General features: G+C 40.8%; 1 long non-coding RNA gene across 10 annotated transcripts in view; it reads right to left on the reverse strand.

The window, feature by feature from the left end:
- Nucleotides 1-819: 819 nt before the first annotated feature.
- The window catches only part of LOC104910794, a 45,740-nt gene continuing 24,691 nt past the window's right edge, over nucleotides 820-21,868 (reverse strand). For 4 of the 10 annotated variants that reach the window (XR_004159663.1, XR_004159668.1, XR_004159665.1 and 1 more), the window contains 5 exons: nucleotides 15,258-15,319; nucleotides 14,398-14,471; nucleotides 6,129-6,213; nucleotides 4,959-5,141; nucleotides 820-1,949 (listed from right to left, as the gene is read on the reverse strand). This is a non-coding gene — a long non-coding RNA (uncharacterized LOC104910794). Of the gene's footprint in view, nucleotides 1,950-4,958; nucleotides 5,142-6,128; nucleotides 6,214-6,461; nucleotides 13,554-14,397; nucleotides 14,472-15,253; nucleotides 15,320-21,868 lie in introns of all 10 variants that reach the window. The other 6 variants (XR_004159667.1, XR_004159664.1, XR_004159669.1 and 3 more) reach the window with 6 other exon arrangements.

Below are 21,868 nucleotides of genomic sequence, written 5' to 3' on the forward strand. Positions count from 1 at the left end.
TTATTTCAGCTATTTACTGATTTTTTTTCTGATGGCATTTAAATCCAGACTACAACTCCAAAGGCCTGCCCTTCTTCCTCACAGTCTCAATTCCTTCTTACTTTTCTTCTTGAACACCCTCCCACGGCTCCAGACTCTCTCTTTCCTTATGGCAGCTTTGCAGCAGAGGCACTCATTTGCTTTACATCATGCTGTTCCCTTCACCCTGTCACTTTTGCCTGGTGTGTCTGGCTATACCAGCCTGTCTCCACCTGCCACATCTTTGTGCCTCACGCCTTTCAGATAAAGCCACGAAAGCTTTCTCCCTCTCCAAAGCAGCAGGAAGGGGCTCTAACCTATTCCTCTGTCCTAATGCTGTCTACCAGGAATCAGCTGCTTGGTGCGACTCTCCCACCCTGCTGTTGGTAAAATGTGTTTCATCTCCAAATAATAGCTGAGGAAAACTTATCTTTCCCTCTTCCCCATATCTGTGTAGTTATTGACAGAGTGTGTTGAAAGGCCACCTGTGGGAAGCCAGCATTTTTGTGTGGTTTAACCTTCTTTCTGACCACCCTTTCCAACATTTTTCCTCCTTGCTTCTCACCAACTGGCATCTGATCCCAGCCCAGGTCTGTGGGAGCCGCATGCACTGCTGGGAAGGACAGTGAGGAAAAGCAATGCCCAAACACAGAGGGAATCATTGCTTAACGAAGTGGCTTCTGCATGCACTTTGTAATTCTTTTATTTCCAGCAGCTTTTGAACTTTGCTGGGAGCATACAAGCAGACACTGTAAGATCCACGTGGATTTTGGCTCCTGTCAGCTCCATGTATTTGTCACACTTCATCTCTGATTTGGATAGGATTTTTCTTCTCTCTGCTCCTAATGATGGGTTGTTCCAGTATTTCACTTGCGTGACATAAAATCTTCCAAATTCCATTTGTTTGGTTTCAGGACAGAGTTGCTTATTAGTTTAAGTATTCTTCATTCTTGCTGTATACTTGCCTGATGTACTAAAATGAGGCGCATGAGAGAAAGCAGCAGTTGGTCTTGCTATATCCAATTTTCAAAAATATGTATTCTCAAGTCTTCTCAAATTGTGTTCTCATCTTATACATATAATAACCGTGCTTTCCTGGCTTATTTTTTCATGGCTGTGTGTTCACTAATTATCCCTTCTGTATGAGAACTGCTCAGTGGTGCAAATCTCCAGTACCACAGCACGGAACCAAGATCAGATTCATGCCTTTCATCATGAAAATCAGCAGAGAAAAACTCTCACAACCCAAAGTAAACCAAACTGAACCAAACCAAACCAAACCAAACCACAACCAGCACATTAAACAATTTCTAAAAGAGTTCAGTGGTATTAAACTGTTTACAATACTTCATTATTATGAGTTAATAAGTTTGATTTGGGGAAACATTGCTAGAAAAGATAGTATGTCTGAGCCTTTGAGAGGGGATGATTTTTTTACATTCGGCTAGCACTCCAGTTAACTCAAATGAAAATTATCTTCTACTGTGGTGATTTCCCTTTGATTTACTTGATGGAGGTGCAGTCGTCCTGACTGAGTGGAGAGACTGAGTCCTAGAAGACAAGAAGTGTCGGCATGCAGCCCAGCAGATGGAATATTTTTGCATATATTTTGCAAAAGCACGCACTGGTGCGTTTAGGAAGGTACACTGTAACTTGAGATTTCTTCAATTGTTTTTTTTTTTCCCTACAGATGAAGGATAATGTCTCTTCTTCACTGAAGTAATGTCATAGCTCAGAATAGCTCTCCTATTCTTGACATAATGTGGTCACAGCAATATGCTTGCTTTCTTTTTTCCCTTGCTCAGCTTTTGCAAATTGGAATTTTATTCTTCTTCAATTCTTGAACCATTGTTATACATCTAATCACTTTTTTCCAATTGCTTTATCTTCTTCTGCATTTATAGTCAAAACAACGAGATTCCAAAGAGCATCTGCTAGAAAGAAAGGTTGCAGAAATAAGAAAACAATTATAATACTCCAGTTCCTGTGCTTACTCTATGAAATCCTACTGTGTTTAAAGTAAGATGACTGCTTTCATTGTAATACTCCTGGCGGAATACAATTTTTAATGTGCTTGTTTAGTTTTGTTTTTGAAAATGTGGGGCTTGGCTCTTCTTTCAATTACAGTAGTTTTTATATCCAGTGTCTTTTCTACCTCAGATTTACTCTGTTATCTGTGAAATAAGATTGACTGTTTAAGAAGCTCCCTGTTTCCATTATGACTGTGAAAGACAGCTTCGGGTTTACAAAAGGTTGATATTATTGTGAGTCTCATAATTTCAGCTCCCAGTTCAGTGTTACGAGAGTAACTCCAGATTACTCAATTAATTTGAGATTAGAATAATAAGATAGGAATTGTAACATTCAGCAGCTGAGAACAAAATGGATCCCTGAACTTCTCTGAACCAGGACATTTTAGAGTAGCTCTCACAAAAATCTTTTCCCATAAAGCAAAAGCAAAGAATTGAGAGACAAAACAAAGACATCCAAGACTATTTTTTCAATTATTGTCTCACACTTTCCTGCTTCACTCTGTGTAGTTTCCATTCAGTGTGGCTGAAGGAGGTAATGCAGGCCTTCATGAAACCTAAGAAATCAACTTTGTTTAAATGGAGAAACCTTCTGTAACAATATTGGGTCAGTTCACAAATCCATGGAAATGTAGTGGAATTCTTTGAGTAATACAGAATCATAGAATCATTAAGGTTGGAAAAGATCGCTGAGGTCACCAAGTCCAATCATCAATCATCACCCATGTCCACAAAACCATGTCCCTCAGTGCCACATCTACACATTTCTGGAAAACCAAAAGTATTCAGTAAAGTGCTTAACAAAGTGGTTTGTTAAACATGGAATTGTCACTGATTTTTTCAGTATTTTCGTTCAGCACTCTTTTATTTCCTAGTATACACCTTTAGCGATATTTAAAACATTCAGAATATTTGAAGTACTTACACTCTGAAATATAGCTGAAATATTTTAATTAGCTAAAAGATTTTGTCAAAACAAAACATCCTGACTGAGTTTCAGAGGCTGATTATTTTCTTTATTAGCCAGAATTAAAAATTAAAAATAAAAAAACCTTTTCCAAACCATTCATCACAAATGACAGAACATAAATTCTTTGCTTGATTTGGTTCTGCAAAAAAATGTTTGTTATGTGGCAATTAAAGGTTATATGAACTGATGGGCTGGGAACAGCACTGGTATCAGATGCTAACGATTATGAGAATTGCAAAATTCACTATTCCAAGTGATGCTTGATCTCACCGGAGTTCCTGAAGCCTAGGGAGGTGCTCCTTTGGTCCATGCTGGTGAAAGGGTCCCCATGTTGACTCCCTCATGCTCTCAGCTCTGAGGCTAGGTGGAGGTCACCTCCATCCGGCCACAGATATCTTTCAAAACACATGGAGTTTATGGCACTCTAGGGTGCTTATCCGTAGATCAATCAACTGGTTTTCTGAGTGCATTTTGTAGCACATCTCAGAGCAATCTGCAGGTGCAAGGGACTGTGGGCACATGCTGTGCTCTATTTCAGTCAGCTGTCAAAGCAAGTCTGTTGGGAGTGGCCCGTGCAGGTGCCCAGAGGTTCATTTCTGCAGCAGTGAGGAGGCACCACCCAACTCAGCAGCAGGGCCAGGCACCTTTGTGGTTCAAGAGTTTCCTGTGGATTTCTTACAAAATAATACCATTCAAGACTGGTGTTGTACATACAACGCTGTCCCTATCTATGCACCTTCTGTGTGTATCTTGATGTTCCACCCACTTAAAATCTGTGGGGCTGGAAAAATTTCTACTCTTCTACATTTTCTGTGTCAGCTATGAAGCTACAGAAAGGACAAGGTCTCAAAAAGGGCAGGGTCACAGTTCCTGCTATCTCCTCTCCTTGAAAAGGAATGGGGTGCAGCTCTGACCTTGGCTGCTTTTTGACTACTTGGGTCTATGTTGTAAAAAAAACATCCCTTGTTCCTTTCTTGTGTCCGGGCTTTTGAATTTTCTGTCCCAGCTGAGGTGTATACCAGTGAATATAAAAATGCAAAATATCTGCCTTTTTGAAAAGCACAGCCATGTAACCTCTGGAGTTTCACAGGTACACAGGTACATGCTGGCACTTTGCACTCCTTTCTCTTCTGTAAATATCCCACTAAATGCTTGTAAGGTTGGGGAGAAAATGATGAACTTTGCCTGAGGACGTGGCTGTCCAGAACAGTTCATTTGAACAAGTGCAGGTACATGTGGATGCAGTGATTAATGAGGAGTGTATCTTAACACAACAAAATGGTGTGGAAGTTCCTCTGTTAGCTAAAATGCCTCAGAGAATATTGCTTTAATTTATTGTAGGTTTTGCACTGATAAATTGTGGTTCCTTTGCACAAAATCCTTCCTCTTTAATTTCTGTTTATCTTTTCCACTGAAATATGTGCCTGGAGTTTGACTTGATAAAGACAAGATGTTCTTCATTAAAGTAAAATGTCCAGTATCATTTGGTAGCAAGTGATAGGAAAGGTGAGTGCTCTACTGAATATAATTAAATACATCTTTTAACCAGCTGTTAATTGTTTTCCCATGCAGAACATTTTTAATACACTGAATTGGAATGAAAAAGAGCTGAAACAAATGCCTGCTTGTAGCTAAAAAAAAAGAAAAAGAAAAAAAAAGGACCAAATATACATTGTGGACTGTTGGACTGGATGATCTTGGTGGTCTTTTCCAACCTTGGTGATTCTATGATTCTATGAGATTATTTGCAGAAAAAATACCATGTATCCTTATGCTTCTGGAAGATGATTAAATCTCCAAAATAGGAAGAAATAAAGGATTCAAATTTGCTTAGGAACCTGAAAACACATTACTTTATAGTACAACTTCGTGTGGTGGTTGTTGTTTTCCCAAGAGAGAACAGTGAACTTCTCAGATAAATAATAAAGAATAAAACTTACAATATAAAGTCACAAGAAAGTTGACAATTCCACTCTGCATTTTCACTCTGTGAATTTGGGTGGTCTCAGAAATTATGTTCTTGAGTTTTTCCATCCAGAGCAGATGGGAGCAAGTGTTGAACTTTTAGGAACCAATTGTTTCCTTTGCCAGTGTTTGCTGAGTATTTCAGTTGAACAAGTAGTCTAAAAGAAACAAACAGCTGATTAAAAGGTGAAACATTCAGATGCTTTCATTAAAAATTGCCAGTAATTTCACTGTCACATCTTTGAGAAATACTCTGAAATCACTCACTGGGGACTGAGGGTTCAATTTGTACAATGGTCAGTAAATTAGAACGTAGAATGGGGAAAAAAAGAGGAAGAAAAAAAAGGAATTATTTTTTTTTTTTCTGACTAATAGTTTCTGCAGTGACATGCAGTCTCGATTTGACTGAAAATATTGGAAACATACTAAATTCAGTGAACAGCCTTAAGAAATCTTTATAAGATGGTTACAATGGAAGATGAATTAAACCAACACTGCCACCTTTATTTTAAAGTAAAGCAGGATTTATCCTGTGCTGTTGTTTTATCTGCATTAGTTCAGTATACAAAATAAACTTTTTTGTGTACACCAGCTTGAAAGGCGGTTTCAGTGTGACCCACAAGCATGCCACCACTGCGTGTAATAGCTCTGTGTAGGTGGTAAGATGAGAACTCCCTAATGTCCAAGGGGAACTCCTGAGCCCCCTATGCCCTCTCCCTGGCCCCTGCATCCATTCCATCCGAACTCATCCTGTGCAAGTCCTCGCCATGATGGACACAATCCCACGTGTTCTCTGCTGCTTGCTGGGGAACTGGCAAGGATGGGGTGGTCATTAAATGCTTTTCTACACAATTCCAGAAGCTAGTTTTTTTAACACATATCTTAAACTCAGAGATGGGACAAAGTGGCAGTCATTCCCTCAAAGATTTGAGGGCAAGCTGACTTCAGTCAGCTGAAGATCTAGTTCATCAATAATCAGTAATTACAGAAAAAGTTTATATTTTAACCATTACTTTATAGATTGAGCTCTGTCCGAGATTTAGAACCTTGGCCAAATCAGTCTTCTTTTGAAAGAAGGTGGGATCTTCCCACTTCTCTGCTTACAGGAGGTCATGAACAAGTATTACAGACCACAAAGGACTCACATAAATGAGCAATGGCAGCTACACACACATGTGTCAAAGGCAGAAGGAATTTGCATGCTTAGTGAAACAAAGATTTCAGCTGCAGCTGAGGAAAAAAAAAAAAAAAAGAAGTCATTTTCTTTCTTTACTCAAAACACTTCCACAAATTGCATGGGCTAAAGTATGAAACTTCCTTCTCAGAGTATAATTCGGTTTCTACGTGCTGCCCTTCCCTGATGTCCTGCTTCTTTTGTAACTGTCTGCACATGGGACAAATGTGAGTTCCTGAACATTTTTCATCTTTTCAGAAGGTACGACAGAATGCTGCACTGAGTGTACCCGATTGGACCTCACCTGTTCAATGTTCAGAGTTAATTCACTCTTCTTTACGTTTGTGCACAATGATTGTATGAGAATAATTTTAACTATGTTCAAAAGTCTGTCTGGACTAGCCTGTAAAACAAACTTGAAATGCAATTAGATAAATGGAATGGTAGACACATGCATATTTTTGCAATAGGAGTTACTATGTAAGGAGAAACAAATAAGACACCAGCTAGAGCTAGGCTATGCACTTTCCCTGGAGCTGACAACTTTTTACTGAGAAGAGGAAGGAAAAAAGTTAGTTCTACAGTGTTTGGGAATTTGGCCTAAGCTTGCACACTGCTAATGCAATCTCTGACCAGTGTTAATTAAGTTCAGGAAGTGCATGACCTTCCCAGGGAAGAGAGCATAGGAACTCATCACCAGCCATTGCTGGCCATACATGAAGTGAGTCCTGTGACTGATGGAGGACTAGAACTAAAGATCTTTGAAGGAGCATAAAGGGTTGGTTGGAATGGAAGGGGAATAAATGGATCAGTACACTTCCAAAAGTAATCCAATTTTGGTACTCTCCGAGTTTACCATGTCTTCCTGTCCCTGTGCTAGGCTGCACAGCCTCAAGAAATATGCTGTATGGCACCTTCAGAGATCCCTTCCAACCTTAACTATTCTGTGAACTCAACAGATTCTGTAGGAGAAATCTCACATGCTTTCCAGTCCTTCCTGCTTGTTATTGGTTTTCCATTACTCTGCTTCTGGAAGGCTCTGAAAAACCACAAGAGCTTCCTTTCTTGTTGTGTTTCATCACTTTGGCCTCAAAATGAAACTAACCAAAATGAAAAACAGCCAGATTAAAAATAAGTCTAGTAAACAAATAAACAAACAAAACCAAATCTTCTGAAATCCAGTTGATTTTAATTTTGTATCTGGTTTTGGCCAAACTGTGCATTCATTTTTAGGTCTTCCTCATTGGCTCTCACATTCTTAGCAAGGAGAATCACACTTGCTTTCAGCCCCCTCCCAGTCTCTGATATTTGCTTCTGTTTCACTGCCATTCAGCAACAGCTTTGCTGCTCTGCTACTGCTTGCGTCAGGAGACCATGGTTCTGCTGATTTATGACTGGAACTCCAGGTTTTTTGACTGCACCTAGTAAAAAATTATGACTTGTTTCTTTTCATTTAGGATCTGGAATACTTTTGTCACTTAGGCTGATGTTAACATGAAGAATTTTTCTAAATCCACTGTAAAGCTTTGTGGCTTCACTGCCCCATTAGCACAGTTTATATTGTAAAGCCAAATAAAAGATCAGTCTTAAACACTTAACTTGAACACAGCTGAATATGATCAATCAATAATTAACACTGTTCACTTCCACTGAGCCCAAATTCCTGCTACAGGATAGCTTGGCTTCTCTTAGCATGTCAGGTTTGTCAGCTTGGTTTTTCATGTAACCCTTCCAGGTTACATGGAAACAGCATGCTAGCAGGTCAGCATACTGACAGGTCAGGCTCTGCAGTTTTTGTGTCCTTGTCATCCTTTGTTCATGGTAATAACTTACACAGTAAGTACACAACTGGAAGTAATTAAAAGATCATGGGATAATTAGTTTTAATACAGATTGTTGAAGAATAAACTGTCCTGTGCAAAGGAAAGGTATGTGGGGGGTGCAAAGGAGGAGGTAAATGACTCTGTGCATATAAAGGCCAAGCGGCTGGAGGCTGGGGAATCAAAGTGGGAAAAAGCCTGGCAAATCTGATGACAAGTTCTTCCTGTTAACTCTAGCCTGACAGGGCTGAACCACCAAACATAGGGCCAGGAGGCACTTCAGATACCTCCAAGCTGGGCCTCCCCTGACAGGACAAGGGGACCTGCTGGAGCAGGCGCTGTGGTGGATGGCTGGCAGAGGTCCAAGCTGGGCCTTCTGGGCCTGGCTCAGGCACCGTTGTGAAAGTACTCCCGGCCACACAGTTCCTAATCTCTCTCTGTTTTATGTTTGTAGCCTCTTTGTTTTTCTTGTCCTGCTGCCAGTAGGTCAGACAGTGTGCACAGTCAAGAAGCAGCTGCCTGCTGCAGCTCCGAGGCTCACATCATGCAGGCAGGGCTGCCGGGCGAGAGCTAGCGAGGGGGTGAGGTTAGGTGAAACATCAGCCACGTCCTCTTGGCTTCCCTCCAGAGCCTTTCAATTATTTCTTTATGTGCTTTTGGTGTTGTGCTTGTTTGGCATTTATAAGGTATGCTCTGAGAGGATTTCACAACAAGTGCCATTTTACAGCTCAAAACAGATGCAAGCTTATCACCTTTGGAAATTATGTCTTCATGAACCCTTTCTCTCCTCTCCCTCAGGGTTTACAGCAAAGACACTCCACGCAGATCAGTCATGAGGACTGTGCAATGGCCTAAAAATAATGCAAATTATGAAAGTCTGGAAGCTGCTGCTTGCTTTGGGATTTGATGATCCAAATGCCCATCAAGACCAATGACTCCAGTAGCAGGACAATAGTAGATACGGGCCGTACAGTCTTGTTAGCTTCCCAGGATGTAGGGAACAGACATAATGCTCATAACAGTTCTTCAGGGTCAGAATTTGATCCTAAATCTAGAAAAATAGGGTTGGAAAGCAAAATGAACTGCACATATATTGTTCCTGACAAATGCTCGTCTAACCAGTTCTTAAAGACTAGATGGAGACTTCACCAGTGCCTGAGGCAACCTGTTCCAGTGCTTCATTATCCTTCCTATTAGGGAGCTTTTCTTTATTCAGATGGGAGCATGGGCTAGATTCCTTATCTACCTGTCCAGTCACAGGTAGGTGGAGCTGCATGTTGCACCACTATCATGACTTGTACAGCGTCCTAAAGATGTAAGTACAAGTACTTCCTTCAGGTCAGGGTGGGGATGCTGAGAGGAACACTGTGAGAAAGCCTGGAGTTCACATTCAGATAGCTGAAATACGTCTTCTACCCGGGATAAACAACAGAGAAGTCAGAGAAGTAAATACTGGCATGAGCTTTCAGTTTGTGTAAGCATCATAGGATTGTATCCTAATTTTGTGATGGGATTTATACAATTGTTGTCAAGGGAGGCTAATGCACTTAAGATGACTCTAACTAAGTGCTATTCTTTAGAGAAGCAGGAGATTTGAGTACTCAGAAATCAAATATTTTATGTTTAATCTCGTCTGGCTCTTTGACAAATTTTATTGGCTGAACTGTTATACTGATGATATATTAACACTAAAAAAGTGAGTAGAGGATTTTTTTTCCAGATAGGTAACATTCTGACTTTACGTTTCAGACAATTAGCAGCAAAGGTTTTTGAGCTGATTTCTCTTTGGGTCTCCTGGCAGACACTATGTAAAGAGCAGCTTGTGAAAAAAGACATGCCTGCAATTTGATACATGGATGGCTTGCCAAGAGAGGTCATTGCAGCATCCTTAGTGGATACATTCACAAAGGCATGAGATAACATGCTCAGGAAAGCTGTCTGAGGGGGCCACTGAATGCCTTGTAGGGTTTGGATCTTGCACAGTACTCATGATGCCAGAAAGGGAGAAAAATCAGAACTCTTCAAACTATGGAATAATCTTAGTACCATGAGATAGTTCAAAAAGGGCTGTTTCTTTCCTCCTTTCTTCCTTTCTTCCATTCTTCCTTTCTTCCTTTACTTCTTTCTCTTGTGTATGTATAAAGAAAGGCAGGCAGTAAGCGTTGCTAGTTTTTTTAGGTGGACAGAGAATGATACCCTCTTCTGGAAGAGCTCTCTCTGGCCTCCAGAGACTAAGAAGTTTCCAGCTGGCCACCAGACTCTTCATTTCTAATGAATTTATCCTACATCCTATGAGCCCACATCTGCTCTCTTCTCTTGCTCAATAATTATAGTTATGCAACCCCAAGAAATATGCTATTAATTCCTGAATTTTCAGGCTCAGTTCCTGCAGTTAAGACTTCTTGCCCATTTCTCTCTCCCCCTTTTGGAGTTCCTGGGGTTCTCCATCTCAGGAAGGCAAAAGGCAATGCTGGAGATGCTTCATTTCCCTTCTACTTCTTACAGGTCTTGTGATGAGAAATGGAGGATAGAGGAGAAGCAGGTCACAGGTTGAGCTTGTTTTCATTGACTGATGGCCAGAATGAAACATCTTGCATGACCTTCTCTATAAAACAGACCAAAGGGTTTCCCTACAATAATTCCTGTTCAAATTATTGCTTTTCTTTGAGTAAAACAGCCAAGTTTAGTTTAACCACTTCCAGTGACGAAGAATCTACTTCCACTCCAACTAAATTGTTCCAGCAGTTAATTTCTGCTCTGTTGAAACAGCTTGCTTTATTTCCAAGGCAGGTTATCTAGATAGATGTGTGTAAGAGCTCAATTCCAAAGTTTTCTTGAAATGCAGATTGTCCCGTATTGCACCTATCTGAACCATTCTCTTTGCTCTAGAGGAGATCTTCAGCTTTTGGAAACTCTTGCTGTGAAACACATTTTCCAATCCTCAGTCATTTATGGGAATTCTTTTCTGAAGTCCCTCAATCTATTAATGTTCTTCTTGTGTTGTACACATGAGGCCAGCACACTTTTAAACCATGACCAGTTAAAGACTTTATCCTCAACATCCAGAGTTCCCACACAAGGATTCCTCTAGTACTTTCACAAAAATCTCCTTTTGTTTAGTTTTCTGCTTTGGCCACCTGCAGAGTCACTGCTTCTAACACCTCCTTGAACCTGTGTTGTTGCCCTTCAAAATGTGCCCTGATACATGATCTTACTTTTGGCTGTCCTGAAGTTCATATTAAAAATTATTTCCTTGTGCGCAGCTTGCCAATAATGTCAGTTGATCCTTTTCAGGGACCTGATTTCTTCATTGTTGACCACTCCACCAGTTCATATGATTTTACTTCTGTCCCTACTCTCAGGGCTATTCATGCATTTCACATTAGATGAAATACGTAAGAAGAATAGGAGCAAAGACCATCCTCTCCCACCTGAGCACCTGAACCATGGAGCTAAGTCACATTTTTTAGATTTACTTTAATTTTGGCTGCTTAGTGAAGATAAGAGGGCTATGGAGGAAGCCTGTGACTCATGTATCCTAATGAGCAAGTGCCAAATTTGCCAGGCCTGTTCAGTCATGCTAGTGGCCTGTACACTTACTTCAACCCAGCTTACACTGTCATTTGTCTCACTGCTGCTGGAGGAGGTAGAGAACATCTCTAGAGATGATCCTGCAGGGAGCCTTTCTACAGAACCACATGAAACTCCTGGTCCTGCCATAACTGAGGCCTCTGAGCAGCCTCTACCCTCACCTTCCCAGAACCACACTTCAGCAGTACAAAAATATTGCTAGCTAATGATGGATGATGGCAGAGATGGGTCTTTGCTTTGGGAGATGCTCCTCCTGTAGGCTTGTGTCATCCATATTGGATCCCAAAGGCTGAGTAAAGTGTGCTACTGGTTATTCCAGGAAATATTGGGTGCCCTCAGAAGGCACAAGGCCATGTTTGTGGTGCTTTGTATGAAGCTCCCTCAGATCTTCATGCTGGGATGCCACACAGCCATACTGGCTTCAGGACATGTGAAATAATGGTGACTTTGAGCTGTGCGGAAACTCAGAAATGCTGAGATCCAACAGCAAGATACTGCATGAGTGTGGGAAATGGCAGGCTAGGTTGCAAGGTTCTCAAACAGCTCAAGTTACCCTTCTCTTCCTTTCCTTCCACCTCCTTTTTTTAACCCGTAGAAACCTGTATCCTTTACTGGACTTTGCTACAGAGGATTTCTTTGCAGATTCCAGGTATTGTTTCCATCCACACCTGGACTCTTTTTGCCCAGTTCTGCCACAGTGCATTCCTCTTCAGTCACATCTCATCACTGCAATTTTTTCCCTCAGAGAGATCCTACTGTTTGAGATCTTTGCCAGCATTTAACTGGCCATTAACCCAACGAGCCAGGTTCTCATCTCATTTACTTCTGCAAATTTAATAGAGTTCCTCTAGACTTATACTGATGTACATGAGAACAGATCCTCTCCCATTTAATTTGCCCTACAGCATATTTGCTAAGTGCTAACTGCCTGGTTGGCTCAATGCAGTATGCAGAGGACAAAAGGACTTGTGCATAACAGGGGCTGTTACCTTCCAGATGCTGCTGTGTTGGCTGTTTGCACAGAGCAATATGTTTCTGGCACTGGCCCCTCCCACAGTGCACCTACACTACTCCTAAATTACTGAGAGGTTTTTTTTCTTTAAACAGCTTGTTTCCTTCTAGGTGTCTTGCTGGCTTATGTGCAATCTGATTTAAATGTCAACATGATGTTAATGTTTAACAGCTATCACTAGGAGGTTCTCATAGCTCTTCCTTCAGAGTTACAAAAAAGCCCAATAAAAAAACCTGCTCCTTAAGTTCTATTGTCAGTTCTAAGCAGGTTCAGATGACATGTTGGACCTTTATCAGTTATCCCCTGCAGGAGTCCTTGGCATGCAATTGCCCTGAAATTTGCTTTCCCTGGGCACCTTCCAAGTTTCTCCACTTGCAATCTTCTCATAAGCTACAGAGAACAAGTATTTTGCAAAACAAGAAATAGGAAAACAAAAACTAGGAGGATTAAAAAATAGCCCAAATGATTTAATTTTAATTCCAAAAATACATGGGCCCCTGACATTTCCCACAGACAGCTCCTTTCTGTGGTACAGAGAGGATATATTTTAAATGGTAATGTTAATGGAATTATATGTTGCTGCTGGATAATCGTCTGCTGTGAAGAGATAATTGTTGAGGCAAAGCTGAGGTATTTATTGAAGATAAACACTGAGGCAAAGCCAAGATGTTTATTTTCTAAGCACCAGACCGAAATGCAGGCAAAACATATAATATCATTAGCATTATTTCTCATACACTGGAAGCCTGAACATGCCCCATCACAAACTCTTGTGAACTCGGGGAGGGCATAACTGGGCACCAAATGATCCAAACATCAGCGCTGTGGGGCTCTGTTGATTGTATCATAGGCGGCAATACTCAAGTGTTGTTCATCTTTGCTGGTGTCGGTCCTTCCATAGCTCAGGAAAGTAGCAGAAATGCTGTGTGGAGACCTTACTGCTCCCAGATAAAGTTTCAGGAAGACCTGATTTCTTAATCAAGGATGGCTCAAGTTAATACAAAACATTTGCTGATCCTTCAGTCTGTTTGAGGTAAATGAACCATGGAAAATATGACCAGCTTGTTGTCAGGCCATTATTTTACAGTTTTCAAAACTAAATTTTACAGATACCTGGGAATAATTCACGCATATGCTATGTGTGAGCATTTGCAAAGTACAGGTTTGTACAAGCATGTGGGCAGTTTCAAGAAGCAGCAGGGTCTGTACCATGCGGTAAGGGAGCAAGATGGGCACTATGCTATGTCTGGGTGGCATCTGCAGCTGTTGCAGCATGTTTGGAAACAGCAGAGCTCTCCTGGGCACATGCTGCTGCAGGTTTTGTTCTGTGCATGTCCTGAGCAGCCTGAGAGCTGTGGCCATGTTTGGCTGTGGGAGTCAATCCCAGCTGATGTTGGGTACCCTTACGTCCTATCCACCCTACTCTGTACCTTGCAGCAGTGCTGAGAAGGATCCCAAGTAGAAGTTTTTGTCTACCTTGATAGGTATAAAAATCCGAGTTGGCTTTTTTTTTACTGTGTCTGTTTCTGCCCAGGGATGGATGCAGGTCCTTTAAGTGATAATATTTAAATATCTAAGGAATACATTGGTCATTAGGCACTTAGACACACCCACAAGCCTGGGCATAACTCCCTAAGCCCAAAGAAGACAGCAACATCCTTGAACGCTGATTTATTTGAACTTACTGATTTCAGATTGGCTGTAAAGTGAGAACATGCATGACAGTAGAAACTTCTCACTATTTTTCTACTTTTGAAGACTGTTACTAAGATTCACTTTTTAAAAGATAACTGAAAATTAGGCCCAAACATACCTACCAAGTATATATGACCTGAATTTCAAAAGGTACCAGGGATCCAAAGTTGTATGTGCAAAGGTGTATGTGCAGCAGCTGAAAAAATAAAAAGTTTTGGGATCTCCATCCATTTAAAAAAATTAAACTATAAGAGCAGTCTAGACTTCCCATTTACATACTGATGTAGAAAAAAAAGAAAAGAAAAAAGGAAAGGAAAAAAAAAGCATGTAGTTCTCCTATATTTAAACTATGATTCCATTATACCTGTCACCGACACTTTCCCTACTAAACCTGAAGCCCGTCATTGTCCCAAAAAACACTGATTTGGTTAATCCTGCTCCTGAGGGACTAAGTGCTTGCAACTGCATGTCACCCACTGCTGACGGGCTGTGCTCTGCAGTATTTCCCTTTACATTTGCTTTGTGGGTTTCCCACAGGCAGGAGTCGGTGACCCCCAGACTTTGCCTTGTGGTACTGCTGGGATGCAGCTAGGACCAATGCAGAGGAGTTTGCTATGGCACAGGCTTGCTCTGTGGATACAGCCATTCTTACTGCAAGCTATGAATTCATCCAAGTTGTTTGCAAGGTTCTTTACAATGTTTGAGTGTAAAAAAAAATTGGCAACCACAGAAATGCCAAAGGAACATAATGTAATTCATATTTTTACAGCAAGTGCAATGAGGTAAGTTGACCTGATTACAGAATAGTGTATTTCTGGCTTTTCCTTCAGCTTTGGCATACTCCCAGAAGGGTTATAATTTTGATTTTAGTTCTTCACTGGAAAGGCTATATGACAATTAAATATTAATTATTATTAGTTGTATTTTGATAACGTTAAAGATCTCCAACAAGTTCAGCAGTGTTCACTATATACTCACATACATGGAGTCATACTTGTCCCAGATGAGCTATGATTTTCAAGGGAATCTAGGTAGAAAGATACACTGTAAATCAAAAAAAAACAAAAAAACATCAAGAGTTTACAAGTGTCAGGTTATCCTCACAATTTTGTTATTTTGTTTTATGTCTATAGTACTGGAGATTTTTTTAAATGTGTATAAGAGGGATAAAGAGGGAAGCAAGGAAACACACATAAGTATCTATACACATACATCTACCTACAAATGCTCTCACACATAGAAGACAATCTGGTCATTTGGATCTGTTTAGGAATACATGTATGTTCAAGTGCTCATAGTCAATGTTGACACAAGGACGAGATGTAATGGCTTTAAGTTGTGCTAGGGGGTGGTTCAGGTTAGGTATTAGGAAACATTTTTTTCTCAGAAAGAGTGGTGAGGCATAGGAACAGGCTGCCCGGGGAGGTGGTGGAGTCATCATCCCTAGAGGTGTTCAAGAAACGTGTGAATGTGGCACTGAGGGTCATGGTCAATGGGCATGGTGGGGATGGGTCAGACTAGATAATCTTAGTGGTCTTTTCCAACCCTAATGATTCTATGATTCTAAGTGAAATTGTTCAGAAAGGCTCAGCAATGATGTTACCAAACAGTCATGGTGTGACATCTGCTCTGTAGGTCCAAGCAGCTCCTCTGTGACCAACCTGACTATGCAGCTCATGCAGAAATCTGCAGATATGCTCTCAGAAATGCTATACTTTTCCTGGCTTTTCCAGCTTGCTTTTCTTACAGTTTGAGTTCTACTTAGCTTCTAGGAAGTAATTCCACACCAAAATGATTATTTTTAATGTGAATAATCTGGCTGCAGGAAACCTGCAATTACAAAATTCCAATGCCTTTTCCTAATCCTTTCTATTTCTTTTAAATCTCAATTTGCACCAAGCCTACAGTGTGACAAGCAGGAGAGCTCGGGCTTAGTGTACAAATGGCAGGACATTTCCTATCTGCACACTCTTCCTCATATCCTTCACCTTGGCATTGTAGTAACTGATGAACTACTTCTATAATGATGAATGCATTGAGAAAACAAATTCACAAGAATTATAGCATAAAAATGAAAGTTTCATGGGTATTTGGTAGTTATCTGAATTGCAGACTGTGTGACTGCTTGCTATCTCCTGAATCATCTGTCTCTGTCATGTATTTGACAACACATGTTTTGTCAAGTCAAACAGGCCTCCTTAGAAAGAAAGCGATGATAGTATTATTGCCCAAGCAGGATTCTCTGCATATAGTGATGAGAAAGTCAAACTTCTTTCAAGTTTGACACAACATAATTCACATGATGTTTTTCAGAAATTAGTTTTGAACTGTTTATATGAGTAAATGCATTTGCACATAAGGTTGTTTGCTTTTGAGCAAGTTGGTTTGCTTTTGAGAAATCTCAGGATTGATTTAATGCCAACTGCTTCAGTGAACTCCAATAGATTTGAAAAGGAAAACTGTAATTACTAGATTAGCTGGTGCTATAATATTCAGTATTATTGTAATGAGGGATGAAAGAAACATGGTGTAGGACTGAGGAACCTCTGCCTTCTAAACGAAGCTTCTCAGAGGCCTTAGTTAGGTACTTAGCAGAAGGCAGTTGGATTCATATTAGGACACTTATGTAAGTACTCTGACAACATTTTGTCTAAACCTTTCTGCATCCACACCCCATAAAGTAAATGCAAGTCTTGCTCTCTACTCCCAAACTGCTTAGATGGAAAAAATATGAGTAAAACCAGTTCTCACGCTGGTGTGACTGCTGCACTGTGACATAGATTGTTGATTTGCAGTTTGCACATGCACCTTCAAATAGTTCGTAAGGGCCCTGCATTCGGCTCTGTGTAGGCTTCCCTACACAGTCAAAGAATCATAGAATCATAAAAATTGGAATAGACCACTAGGATTATCTTGTCCAACCATCAACCCATCACCACCATTAATGATCAGTCCTAAATACTGCTTCAATGCTTTCTCTGCAACAACCCTTCTTGGACTTTCCAAGTGAGAAAAACTGCAGTAGGATAAGTAAAATAATACCAGGTTGGTTACTAGGAACAATTTCTTCTTGGAAAGAGTGCTAATGTGTTAGAACAGGCCATGGAGGGAGGTGGTGGAGTCAGTGTCCCTGGAGATGTTCAAGAAATGTGTAGATGTGGCACCGAGGGACACGGTTAGTGAGCATGGTAGTGATGGATTGACAAGTGGACTAGATGATCTGACTAGTCTTTTCCAACCTCAATGATTTTGTGATTCTGTGAAATAGTGGGAGCAGAAAGTTCTGTGTTTTTTGGTGGCCTTTAGCTCCTCACAAAGTTAATTCTGCAGATTCAGAGCTCTAAAAAAAGTTCTATCTCCTTCCCACGTGAATATTTAATTACCACAGAGATTGCTGTATCTCAGAGGACTGTGGCTGTGAGCACCAAGACTGATCACAGACTTCATTCTGCAGGTCTCAGTGGCCTTTACTGTGGCTGCAACACGAAGAGTCTGAATTGGATTTGAAGAGCTGTGCAGGCTGACCTAGCCAATAGTGGCCCTGTATGGCTAGCCAAACAGTAGCCTCAGACTCTGCAAAGAAATGCTTTCCTCCATTATGCTTTAGATGGATGTTCTCATACATTCAAAGCCCGCTGATCACAACTCAGGTCAGTAGGCAATTAAATGTTGATTTTAATAAGTGTATGTTTGAGTAGCCGTTGTGTATGCCTGTCCTCCATCAATGCGTGAATACTCTGTTCTCCGGTTTTGAAAAAGTCTATTAATTATGTGAAACACTGAGCCCAGCCCAAACATCAAAAGGACTTGTAGGTGCTCACTTTCTCACTGGAGGGTTGCTTGATGAATCCAACGATCTATGAGCTACATTTTGCATGACCATATACTTTGTCCTTAACATTTGTTGGATTACATGCATGTAAATCTGAAATCATTATGATTCCAATAATTCTTCCACAAGTCTCTGTTGCAAAATGTATGCTTCAGGTTAAAAAAAAAAAAAAAAAGTAGAGAAGTTTTCATTACTTGTACGTCTTGTTAACTGGTGATAATAGAATGGGGCTGATGTTGATTCTGCAAGTAGAAGGAATGGAAGCAGGGATGGATTAGAGGTGACCAGAAGTGAAAAAGAAAGCACTTCTATGTCATTTTCAACAAGCAGAAGGTAATTAATTGATATTTACTAGAATAATTCATACCTGATTTCAAATAAACATCAACAATTTTGACAGAGTTCACCAAGTGGAGGGGCAATACCTATTTCTACCAAATTTAAATCTAACATTTCTCACTTGTGAAATTTTCGAAGATTAAATTTTTTGCTCTGTACCTCTAATGGGGCTGAAATCATTTAATTAAACAATTAAGAAAAGGTTTGTATGAATTTTAGCAAAGTGACTTCACAATGTGAAAAACTCTGAAGTGTCACCTTATGTTTGCAATCTCCCATTCTCTGGAGCTGTTGTTCAAGCTAATAAGGGAGACAGGAATGAGGAGAATATCTCTTTTTAGAAGGGAGCACCTCACTTTAGAAAACGAAATATTGAAAATACTGTTCTGCATTTTTGACACTCCTTTAAGCACCAGCAGAGTCAATGATTTGGACCCATTTGTCTCTCTTCAAATTAATTTATTTGTAGGATTATAGCAGCACTAACTGGTGAATTCTTCTAAGCATCATCAACCGGTAATGACAGCATTTGAGAAGGCTTATTTTAAAATATAGTGTATTGTGTAACCCTCTTTATTTGTCTGATGCACAATCTATTTGCTGATACTTGTTCCCCCCCTACCTCCCTCCCTCTCCTTCCCTTAGGCTATCAAACAAAGCTGCCCAACCTTACATTCATCCATCAGTCTTGAGTTATTAAGAGTATAATAACTGCAGAACATTCACAGGTAGATGGGATGGAGTGCTGGCTGCTTTTCAAGAACATAGTCAGTGCTACAAAAACTTTGCAAGATGGCTAATTTTCTCATGATGGCTGTTCTTTGCTCTGCTAGGACCTGCTAGAAGGAATGTTTTCTTGAATTTAGAGTAACTAATATAGGATGCTGCCAAAACTGTCTATCATACCATATCTAGCACCAAATCTTAATTCTATATCAGTAAAATAACTGTTGTATAGCTATTTCTCAAAAAGGCTTTGTGATACATTGAAGGGAAGAAAGAGATCAGGATAATTGGAGGCATCTAAGGTCTTATATGACTCTGTCGAGGACAGGCTTAAATAAATTAATGCACCAAAGTAGAGGTTGTGCCTCACAGCAGAAGTGTAACAAGATGGAAGTAAAATGGATGGTTCTAAAGGACATTTTCTCACTGATTAAAAGACAGAGGTTGTGGTATAGTGGAGTAGCTATGTAATAATCTAAGAATCTGATCTGCAACGTAGGGTGTGCACAAAGACATCTAGGCTGGTGCTGCTCAGTTTACTCCCACAGCCTAAAGAACTGGGAAACAGACACGTGGTACAGAGACTCTTTGCAAGCCAGCGCTGAAACAGAAGCAGTATAGCCCTGAGTGCTGTGCCAGCTGAACAGGATTATTCTGCTTCTCAAGTCCCACTTGGCATATCTACATGGTACTTTGCTATGCTGTGTGGATTTGCCAGATCAGCTCAGTGCTAGGTTGGTCTTCAGCATGTTCTCAGCAATATAAATGTATGTACCCATGGAAATTAAGCTAATCTGCTTGACTTCTGGAAGTGTAAGAGAACGCTTCCTGGAAAGCCAGCACTGCTATAATTAAGTAGGACTGTGGGAAGAACAAAGCATGTCAGTCTGTACGGTGACTTTCCAGACAAAGAGTATCCGGGCAGGCACTGAAAAGCTGATTCCTTTGAGCATCCTATTTTCTGCTCGGGTGAAAAGCTTCAGGCTCTATTTTGCCAGGTTAGACACTCAAAAATTCTGTTCCTAGGAGGGAACAGGCAATTGTCAGGAGCTGCCACTGAGCAGAGGATGGTGCAGGGAGAGGCTGTGCTGAGGGAGCCTGGACGAGACCCAGCACAGCCTTGGTGGGAGGCATGCAGGCTGACTCAAATAGGTACCTCTTCTGTTGTGGGTCCATTTTATCTATCCTGTCTTTGTTCTAAGCAAATCAGGCTCTGCTCTTTGAAGGCTGCCTGGTGATGGATACTGCTCTGCTCCTGGAGTCAGAAGAAATGGAGATGACTCAGGATCATGAGTTAATCCTGGCTGACCACAGGAAACCTGACCTTGAGAGAGTCACAGGGCCCCACTGCAGGAGATGTGGAAGCCAGAGGCCTGGGACAGGGAGAGAGGGGATCTGATGAGATTGGGAATGTGATTTACACAATTATAATGGCAAAGGCTGTGAATTAGCATTTTACAATTCTTCTTTTCTGCACCAGTTCAGGAAACAACCTTTTGGCTACAGCCTTTTGTTTGTAGTCCTTTGTAAATCTGACATATCAGAAGGCATTTAGTACCAGGAGAAGTAGCATCGTTAAACCACTAAAATGTGATTGCTTTTCAGCAGTTCCCACACCATCTGTGCTTTCTTTTCTCCAACAGCACTTCTTCACGACCTCACCCAGATACACACAGCCATCAGAAATCTTTGCCAGTCCATTTACTGAGGGCCCTCAGTATTGGCAGCACAGAGGGCAATGTTAGGTAAGTTTAACTAAAGCTGCCGTCTGTGAAGACACTTCAGAAATTGAGCAAACAAATACATGAAAAACACAGAAGGTAAAATCCTGTAATAGCCTCTATATAGGAGGCAAGCTGAACAAAAACTAATGGTTCCTTTCCCTTTAGTTGTCATGTTGCCCCTGCTTTTATGAATTCACTTCATATCCTCTCTCTGTCTGTTCTTCCTACTGCTTATTGTTGTGATGTACATCACACCTGCCATCACCTTGCACCTCCTTGCCTTGCCTTCCGGCTCTCCTCTTCTCCCACTCACTCTCAGTGGCATGTATTTCCATCCTGAGACTACATCTCATTAACTAATCCCTCTGCTTTGCCTTCTTCCTGATGTGTGCTTCAACTCTGGCTCAACCCTTTTAACAAAATCTGTGGTTATCAGCCTGATAGTCATCAAATACATTTCCCTTCCTCTTCGCCTTTATCCTTTGCTTTGTTATTTTGTTCTTCCATTACTCCTAGGCCATGGAGTGTGTCAAAGCTTTCTTTGTTCTTTATTTACTTCTTCAGCACTTGTCTTTGAGTTTCTGTATGACACTGGCAGCCTGAGTACTCATTATAACCCTGTTTGTTGTCTGAGAAATACTGTTATCACACGAAGAAGCACTGACTGTCCATAAAACAGGGCAGAACTCTGATCTTGGGGACAATTTCCTGTCCTCTCCTGGTAGATCTGATTCAGAGAAAAATCAAGTAACTGTTGTCTACATTCAGATCTTTCTTCTATATGTTAATTTATGTCTATGCCTAAGCAAAACATTGTTTTTCCTATAATGCTTAGCAAGCACACCTACTATACTGTTTGTTCTGCTCACCCACTGATTCCTAGGGTAAGTGATCTGCCTAAGCAGCCCAAGAGAAACCTCCTTCCGTTTAACTCTCCTAGGTTACCACCAGACCAGAAGCTAAGGCTTCCTT

This window comes from Meleagris gallopavo, chromosome 4 (genome assembly GCF_000146605.3).
Source record: "Meleagris gallopavo isolate NT-WF06-2002-E0010 breed Aviagen turkey brand Nicholas breeding stock chromosome 4, Turkey_5.1, whole genome shotgun sequence".
In the NCBI taxonomy this organism is placed as follows: Eukaryota; Metazoa; Chordata; class Aves; order Galliformes; family Phasianidae; genus Meleagris; species Meleagris gallopavo.